We start from the raw sequence: 10,651 nt of genomic DNA, 5'->3' as shown, positions 1-10,651 counted from the left end.
TCGGCAAAATTCCCTTTCATCTAAAAATAATTTTTATGGAAGAAAAATTAATAGGTGTATAGTAATATTTTTTTTTATTACTTATTTTATTATAATTTTTTACATCAAATCTCGTTTATTATTCTCGTATAAATAAAATATTAAAAAATAATTTAATTTAAAAGATAAATACAATTAAATTTTTAGATTACAATATTAAACATTCATGAGTATAGTACAATTAAATTTATTTATTTAATAATTTAAGTATATTATATAAAATTTTAATTATATTTATTTAAAGTTTTATTATGGTACTTAATAGTATAAAATAATACAAAGCATTTGTATCCTAAAAGAATTTTTTTAATGGTCATAGCCAACATATCCTTTGCTGCATGACAGTATTATTTATTTTGTAACATAAGTTATACGCTATCTTTAAGAATATCTTTATTTAAAATATTAAAAAATATTTTTATTATCTGAATTAATAAAAATACTTTATTTAAATAGTTTGACTTTACCTCATATTTTGATGAGTTCATCTAACCCGCAATAATTTCTTTTTTTAATTCTTAAAGAGTATAATATATCAATAGTTTTTTTTTTTTAAGAACCTAATTAATCTAAATTTTAAATATTGATCTTTGCCAAATATTTTTGAAAATAAATATCTACATCACAAAACATGTAAAAATTATGATCATATTGTCTAGAGAAATAATAAACTCTTTATTAAGGTGAAAATAATAAACTCTTTATTAAGGTGATGCCCTTTCAGAAAAATATAAGAGTATCATATATTTTACTGAGAGTGACTAAATCACCTAAAAATTAGAACAAAAAATGACAACAAAAAATGAAAATGATAGGATTAAAATTTCAAAATTAAGACAAAATAAACACTCAAAAAGTGGCCCAAAAATTAGAACTAAAATGCATGAACAACGATAAACTAACATGTAGTAAACTTAAATACACACTAGCTCATATGTGCACTCACTTGCAAGTGCACTTTCCAACTTATTAGTTTGCTCACTAACTTGACAATGCTCTTACTAACTTGCTAGTGCACTCGCTAACTAGTCAATGCACTTATATACACTAGCAAGCTTGTTGATACACTTGGGAGTACGTACGCACTCTTTAATTCACTAGCAAACTCACCTACATGTAGTAGTCAACTCATTAGTGCACTTGTATGTTTGTGCTCAGCAATACCTCATGTTGTGTGATGCGTGGTGTTCAGAAACCTAGCTAATTAAGATAATTTAGAATAATTGTTCATTTAGTCTTCATTTAAATGATAAATATAAGTCTTGGAGCATTTAATGCATGAGTCCTTAAGTGAGTCAAGAATTGAACTAGAGAAATCAAATTTCAAGTTATCAAAATTCCTCTATGAGCACCATGGTTCTAAAAGCCTGACTGGACCAGTCGGTTCAACCATGAACCGTTTCAGCGATCTGTTTATTCTACTAGTTAAATCGTTTTGCAATCAAATCAGGGAAAACTAATGGAATTGTTGGTTGAACTGGCAAACCATCCACTTTCGAAAGAACCGCCGGTTCATATTGCTGTGAATCTGAGCCCTTCATGGAAAATCTAACAATGAAATTTACACTTTGTAAATCTGATTAGTAAAATGAATGCCCTAAAACAAATCCATCATTTGATTTTCCTCTGAGTTTCTTCTCCCATAACGTGAACTCATTAAGCTAGCCTACCTCTACCAGCTCTTTGTCCTCGACATTTCAAAGGCACTACAGCTCGCAGTCTCGAAGGCCCCTTCTCTGAATTTCATTGAAGAGTTGCCGCTCGCACCCTCCTATGAGTTTCTTATTTGTTTTTTAGTTCGTACAACGCATACATTCATGCTTCCCCGCCCCTTTTGCTTTGTGAATTTTAAGATTACAAAATCCATCAAATGTTGAGAACATGGTATTCATTTTATAGTTTCTTATTATTACCTTTGTTTGCTTTTTGTGTTTTTAGCCAAAACATTACGTTGCTGCTTTATTTGTAATCGGACGTATTTGTTCTGCACTTCCACTTGGTATGCATGATAATTTATATTAATCTTGTTATTTTTAGAATTTTGTTCTGGTTAGGGAATATGTTTATCAAATTTTGTTTTGATTAGGGAATTCTGTTTTGGTTATACAAGCTTGTGTACTTTAACAATGGCTTAATGTTGTGTTGAAATTCTATTTTCTTTCAATAAAATCTTAGTTAGATTGGTATTTAGTCTCCTATCCTGTGGATGTTTGTTTGATCAAGATGTTATTACGATTCCAATTTAACTTAAAGCGACTTATGTTTGAACTTATAATATCATATTTAACTAAAATGCTTCAATGAACTTATTATAATTTTGTTTTGCATGAAATTTCTTATAATTAGGATATGTAAATTTGAATTAAAGTATGTTGTCTTTATACTAAAAATTTTATGTTGATAAAGAACTTTATATTGTAAGTTATCTGATATGTTTGGTATTTCATTTATTAAGAAAATAGGTTACACATGTTGTAAATAGAATCCACAGGGAGATAGAGAAAAGTACAACTTAATTTGACATATTAGAAAAAAAGAATCATAATTTGGCTTATAATGTTAGCTAGTTGAGAGACAGTATATTCCTATGGTGTGAATATGATAGAAACCCAAAACTAATGAAGATGCCACCTAGGAGAAAGAGGCTAAAATTTTACCACCCTATCCTTATCTATTTTGACATCCAGCTAGTAGTGAAATGTTGAGGATGGCATTTTCATAAGAATGGGAAAATGTAATAACATTGCTATAGTATTGAGTCCATTTGTAATGCCCTAAATTGAATTCATTAATATTCCATAAGTTTTTTTAATGTCCATTAAATTTCTATGAGATTTTAGAATTTACTTTCATACTAAATTTGTGTTGAAATAACTATGGTTTGAATTAGAAAGTGAAAATATGCTAAGAAGAAAAATCCTTAGGAGTGTTGCCCCCTCTGCGTTTAAAATTACTTAAGGTATTGTGGCACTATAGTGGTGGCACTGTTATATTGGTGGTTGTGGGGCCACCTTTGATTGTTGGGAAGCACCTGGGAGTGTTGTGGAAATGGGAAACAACCATGTGATGTCAGGTTCTCTATTTGGGAGCACTACGGTGTTGTGAATGTTGGCATCGCGGTGATATGTCTATAAATATCCAAGTGCACTTTATTTTCTCAAAAATTCTCATTTCAAGGTTTAGAGGTAGTCAGTTAGAGAGAGGAGAAAATTTCTAGAGATAGAAAGTTGCTTTCAGAGTTCCTAGAGCTAATTTTGTCATCGAGCCATTTGGGAAAGTTGTCTGGCTCGAGGTAGCTTACTAGTACATGCTTTACATTTCAATTTTAATGTTTGTATGGGTATATTTAGGATTTTAATTGATTTAGGATGACACAAGTACACATTTATGAGGATTTAAAAAGTTTTCGCTGTGTAATTTTTTATATTTTGATGAATTGAACATTCTAGTCACATTGATAGGAAAAATGTAAACTTTCACAAGGTGATTTATTTTACACACTATATTGAGTATGTTCATTAGTACATTGATATTTCTAGAAATCATTGAAGTATAATAATTGCTTTAAAATGATGCTATGAATATTCCCTATGAATTGTTTATAAATTGTAAGTGTTAAAATGTGAGTACAAATTTCACCCCGAAAATCCATCTAGCCTGCTGTATAGTTGAAATTTTATATATTTCTTTGATATGTTAGCCACGATTTATATACATTGATAGCGTTAATATTTCCATGTTTATGTGCCAAAAATGCAAACAAAAAAGAGAATATATAATTGATTCACTATTGATAATTTTTTTAGCATTCCATCATTTTCCGCAACATGTTAACTACTGGTTATACATGTAGGCTATGCATATTAATAAATGTTGATGTTTTTATGATACTATTTATACAAGTCAATATTCTGATGATTTTATATTGATATGTCTAAAAATGTGTGCTAAAGGGAGAAAATGATCTCTCTATTATTATGTGTTTATAAGTGTACGTAAAAATGAAAAGAATGATATCTTTGGGCTCTCATATTAAAAAGTATAAAAGACTTATTATTGATACCTATATATAAATTATGATTTATACATGTTGGAATGCTACTACTTCCAAGGGTTTGAAAATCGGATCAGATCGGTCATTTCAATCGGTTGAATCGTGAACCGGCCTGCTAGCTTGTTTGGGTTCTTATAAGAACCAGTTTCGACTGAAATTGTTTGGGACTGAAAAGAATCATCAACTGCAACCGAGCTTTATCAACCCTATTAAACTCATTTCAACTACTGCATTCTTCAGTTTTTATGGTTTAGAAATTTTTTTGAAAGTTTAAATTCTATGTTGAAACTGTTGACAAACATAACCTCCAACGCTAACGCAGGATTTTTTTTGGCAACCAAACCTAGCAATCAAGAACTCACAAAGCCATGGATAGTGGTCCTCCGCACCAGCTCTGACCTCTCCTCTTCACCTTCTATAGTTCTACTATTCTACAGTTCTACCCATTTTAGTTTAACCATTTAGCCATTTAGGTGTTGTTTTATATCATATTTTAGGTTGGATTCAAGCTAGGTTTAGGTTAAGGCTTCGTTTGGGACGACTTTCTTTTTACTTCTTGAAGCGGCTTTCTAGTTCAAAAATTAAAAATTATGAACGAAAAAGCTGTTTTAAGAAGCAGTAAGAAATCCGTCCCAAACGAAGTCTAAATCAAGCCAAATCGATTTTGGAAATTTTAATCATGTTAAACAGATTCAAGCCAGATTTCATATGAACTGAAATTAATATTTTTTTTTCTATGGGTTCTCTGAACTAAAATGTTTTTCTATGGGGTTTCAGGGTGCACAACATCGATTTTCTTGCATTGAAATTTTGTACTTATTTCGTCGAGTGCCAACTCCAAACTTGTAATTCACAAGGTATGTCTAGAATTATTTTATTTAAACATTTTTGTTTATGTGTATTGTTCTTTTATTATATTTTAGTTTAGGGTACCAAAGTTTTTGAGCATTTATGTTTATTATTTATTGCAACATAAAACATAATTAAATCTTTTGCTTAACCTGCTTAATGTTTATTGTATTTAGATTTTAGTAGTGTTGCGTCCTGAAAAATTCATGGCGGTAGAGAAATATAAAGATTAATGCCTTAGCTTTGTACGAAGATCCAGAACACAAGCAGATGAAAGAGATGAGGGTGTAGAGTTCATAAGAGACACCAGAGTTTTTACGTGGAAACCCCTAAAAAGGGGAAAAAACCACGGGGCTTGGCCCAGTTTGAATGAATCCACTAATGCTTGCAATTGATTACAAATGAGGCCCATCCTTAGGAGGAAGGCCTTGGCTCGAAGTAACAAATATACATCATATAAAATGCATTGCGTGGTAGAAGTTAGAAGAATCAATATTAATATGTTTGTTTGGGATGAAAAAACCATAGTCGACGAGTGATGTATATCGGATGAACCATATTCGGCGGGAGACGGAGGTCGGAAGGATCGTAGTCTATGAGCGACATAGATCAGAAGGATCGTTGTATTGCGACGGAGGCCGAGAGGATCATAGTCATCGGATGACGGAGGTCGGAAGGACCGTAGTCGGCGGGCGACAAAGGTTGGGAGGACCATAGTCGGCGGGCGACGAAGGTCGAGGGGACCATAGTTAGCAGGCGACGAAGGTTGGGAGGACCATAGTCGGCGAGGAATGTAGTCGGCAGACGACAGAGGTCCGAAGGACCATAGTCTGCAAATGACGGAGACCGGAATGACCGTAATTGGATGACAGTGGTTGGGAGGACTGTAGTTGGCGGACTAGAGGAAGTCCTGCGGTGTTCGACAGACTGGCAGAATTCTGATGGCGGACGGCAAACTATGAAAGTCTGACGATGGTCGGCGGGCGGGCGGACGTCCGGCGGTAGTCGGTGAACTGGTAGAAGTCTGGCGACGGTCGGAGGACGGGTGGAAGTCTGACGGCGATTGGCAAACTGGTGGAAGTCTAGCGGCGGTCGATGGACTGGCAGAAGTCCATCAGTGGTTGGAGAATTGGTGGAAGTCCGGCGGCGGTAGACGGACTGGCAGAAGTCCGTTAGTGGTCAACGGTTGGGATGAAGTCCAGCTGCGATCGGCGAACTGGTGGATGTCCAGCTGCGGTCGGCGAACTGGTGGAAGTCCAGCGGCGGTCGACGAACTGGAAGAAGTATGTCGGTGGTCAACGGTTGGAATGAAGTCCAGCTGCGGTCGGCGAACAGGTGGAAGTCTGACGGCGGTCGACTAACTGGAAAATGTCCGTCGGTGGTCGGAGAATGGGTGGAAGTCAGGCAGCGATTGGCAAACTGGTGGAAGTCTAGCGGCGGTCGATGGACTGGCAGAAGTCCATCAGTGGTTGGAGAATTGGTGGAAGTCCGGCGGTAGTAGACGGACTGGCAAAAGTCCGTTAGTGGTCAACGGTTGGGATGAAGTCCAGCTGCGGTCGGCGAACTGGTGGATGTCCAGCTGCGGTCGGCGAACTGGTGGAAGTCCAGTGGCGGCCGACGAACAGGAAGAATTCTGTCGGTGGTCAACGGTTGGAATGAAGTCCAGCTGCGGTCGGCGAACTGGTGGAAGTCTGACGACGGTCGACGAACTGGAAAATGTCCGTCGGTGGTCGGAGAATGGGTGGAAGTCAGGCGGAGATTGGCAAACTGGTGAAAGTCTAGCGGCGGTCGATGGACTGGCAGAAGTCCATCAGTGGTTGGAGAATTGGTGGAAGTCCGACGGTGGTAGACGGACTGGCAGAAGTCCGTTAGTGGTCAACGGTTGGGGTGAAGTCCAGCTGCGGTCGGCGAACTGGTGGATGTCCAGCTGCGGTCGGCGAACTGGTGGAAGTCCAGTGGCGGCCGACGAACTGGCAGAAGTCTGTCGGTGGTCAACGGTTGGAATGAAGTCCAGCTGCGGTCGGCGAACTGGTGGAAGTCTGACGGCGGTCGACGAACTGGAAAATGTCCGTCGGTGGTCAGAGAATGGGTGGAAGTCAGGCAGTGTTGGATATTTGAAAACCTTAATGATGTCGGAATTCTGTGACTTTGGGCTCGTTGGATTCGTCTCGTCGAGCCCTTCGATTCGAGTATAAGCTCGTTAAAATCGGAGACCGTTTGGTAACTCAAATTGTGGTTTGAACTTTCCAACAGCGCTTTGGGTCCATGATTCGGACCCATTTGGGCTCGGATTGGGTCGAGTTTGGTGTCGTTGTGTTCGTATTTCCGAGACGCCCAGTTTGACTATAAGCTTGCTGAAATCGGAGTTCAACTGCTCTTGAATTTAATTTTTGAAATTTCCGGGTAGATTTTGCCTCGAGATTCGTGTCCGATCAAGATAATTTCATGATGACGTATCACTACTATTATACAGTTCTACCCATTTTAGTTTAACCATTTAGCCATTTAGGTGTTGTTTTATATCATATTTTAGGTTGGATTCAAGCTAGGTTTAGGTTAAGGCTTCGTTTGGAACGGCTTTCTTTTTACTTCTTGAAGCGGCTTTCTAATTCAAAAATTTAAAATTATGAACGAAAAAGCTGTTTTAAGAAGCAGTAAGAAATCCGTCCCAAATGAAGCCTAAATCAAGCCAAATCAATTTTGGAAATTTTAATCATGTTAAACAGATTCAAGCCAGATTTTATATGAACTGAAATATTTTTTTTTCTATGGGTTCTCTGAACTAAAATGTTTTTCTATGGGGATTCAGGGTGTGCAACATCGATTTGCTTGCATTGAAATTTTGTACTTATTTTGTCGAGTGCCAACTCCGAAGTTGTAATTCACAAGGTATGTCTAGCATTATTTTATTTAATGATTTTTGTTTATGTGTATTGTTCTTTTATTATATTTTAGTTTAGGGTCCAATGTTTTTGAGCATTTATGTTTATTATTTATTGCAACATAAAACATAATTAAATCTTTTGCTTAACCTGTTTAATGTTTAATGTATTTAGATTTCAGTAGAATAATTTAATTTTTCTATGCTTTACTAACAATAGATGGATCAATATTTTAAAAGGAAGGAATATGTTGAGGTTGATATTGATAATATTCTTATCAACCCTGAGCTTTGACCTTCAATATGGAGTTATGATGTTAATGATATGGACAAAGTTCGACGAGCATGTTTGCTGAAGGGATCTTATCAGTCAAAAAATCATATATTTTCCCAAACAATAATAGAAAATATTGCTCGAAAGTTTAATTCTAAATGGTTTAAAAATATTCAAAAAGGTTGGAGTATAATGCATACAAAGATGCTGCATTTTGCTTATATTGTTACTTATTCAAATCTCATGAACAAACAAGTGTAAGTCAAGGTGGTGGTGATTCATTCGTTCTTGAAGGATTTAAAAATTGGAAGAGAAAAAAAATATTACCTCATATAAGGGAATATAGTAGTGCTCACAACAAATCAAGATAGAAATGTAAAGATTTAATAAATCTTAAATTATAGAGTGTTCCTACTTTATTGCTCATTAAAATAATAAGAATTAAAAAGAATATTGAGTCCTATTATCTGCTGTTGATGATTGTGTTAGATTTCTTCTAAAGCAAGATTTATCATTCTGTGGTCACGATGAAACATTTGATTCAGACAACAAAGAAAATTTTTTAAAGTTATTTCATTTTATTACTGATCACAATGAATAAATTAAGAATGTTAGTTTTGAAATTTTCTAGTGCAAAATTAAAGTTGATTTTACCCAAAATTCAAAAAGAAACTTGTTGTGCAGCAGTAGATAAAACATTGGTTTCTATCATGAATGATATTAACAATTCTTACTTCACCATCCTTATAGATTCCTTGTAGATGAGACTTGTGATTTATTAATGAGTGAGCATTTAGTAGTGGTTGTGATATATTATAGATACGAAAGGGAAAGTTATTAATAAATTTATCTGTATTAAATATACTCCATCACTAATACAGTGACACTTAAAAAAGTTGTTGAAGAAATGCTTGCCAAGCATTTATTGAGCTTATATGTGATACATGATCAAGGTTATGATGGAGCATCTAATATGCAAGGGGAATTTAATAGTTTAAAGGCATTTATTCTTAATGATAATCTTTAAGTATATATTTACTATTTTATCCATCAACTCCAATTATGCTTAGTAGCTATGCGAAAAGACATTAGCAAATGAAATGCCTTTCTGAGTTCACTTACAAAATTATAAGTACTATTGGAATTTCCTATAAGTGATTAGATGCTATGAAAGCTATTCAACATGATAAAATACTTTCACATCTTAAAGATGGCAATCTAATCAGCAATTGAGCTTTATATAAAAGACTAATTTATAATGATCCAATTATATTTGATGGAGTTCAAATTTTCATATTTTAATTAGTCTCATGAGAATGTATGCTTTTGTAATTGAGGTGCTTGAGATTATTAAAGAAGAAGACTGGGGTACATGATCAACAATCAATTGAAGCAAGTACTCTAATTGATGTGATAGAGTCTTCTAATTTTATTTTCACAATGTATTTGATGATTAATATTTTAGGGATTACAAATAAGTTATCATAATCATTACAAAGAAAATATCAAGATGAAATTGATACAAATAACTAAACAATGGCTACATATATTGAGGCTGAGTGGATGAAGTTATTTACTAGATGAAGTAACTCATTTTTATAATATTTTTAAAGTTGATGTTCTAAATATGAATTATATATACAAAACTCATCATCGAGTATTATGAAGTGGTGAAGAAATAACAAACATATATCATTATCGTGTTGATTTATTCTATACTATATTTAACATGCAACTTAAAGATCTAATAGCCTTATTTCTGAATCTAAACTGAGTTGCTTTTGTGTGTGGCATGATTAAACCCAAAAGTTATATATGACTGATTTTTTTGCAATTGAGCTTATGGCTCTTAAAACTCAATTATAAGCTTATATTATTGATATGCATATTAGTGACGAGTTCTTCTCTCTAAGTAATAATATTACTGATCCTTCAAAGAAAATTGTTAAGTTCTAGAAGGATTTTGTATATCCTCTAGTTTATAGACTTATTACTTTAGCATTAACTTTGTGAGTTGTTACTGCTACAGTTGAGAGAGTATTTTCTGTAATGAAGATTGCCAAACGCATCGATTATATACTTGAATGGGTGATGATTGGCTCAACGACTGCCTAGTGCCTTATATTAAAAAAGATGTATTTGAATTGATTCTCAATGAAGTTCTAATGTATCATTATCAAAAATGCAAAATAGATTATTAAGCTTATAATAATTTTTAATTTATCAATCATAATAATTTTGCTTTGAATTATTTTCTCATTTTATTTTTTTAAATATTAGTCCATTTATGCAAAAGTTGCCTACCCTAAAATGAAAGGTTATTTTCGCCTCTGCTATTTAGACAAAATTTGGCTCTTTGTAATTTAATTCATTTTAAATATTGAATATTAAATTCTTCAATAGGTTTTGTGTAGCCTACTTATCAAGTGTTTATTTATCCTATGTTATTCACATATCTTTTTAGGAAAGGGTAAGGCCCCAGTTGATAAGATAAAAAACACATATTGAGGCTACCTTTGTTTATAGATGTATTTTTGGCAATTTTATTTTTTAT

The sequence above is a fragment of the Dendrobium catenatum genome, unplaced genomic scaffold (genome assembly GCF_001605985.2).
Source record: "Dendrobium catenatum unplaced genomic scaffold, ASM160598v2 original_scaffold_61322, whole genome shotgun sequence".
NCBI lineage: Eukaryota > Viridiplantae > Streptophyta > Magnoliopsida > Asparagales > Orchidaceae > Dendrobium > Dendrobium catenatum.
Note: the sequence above shows the minus strand (reverse complement) of the source record.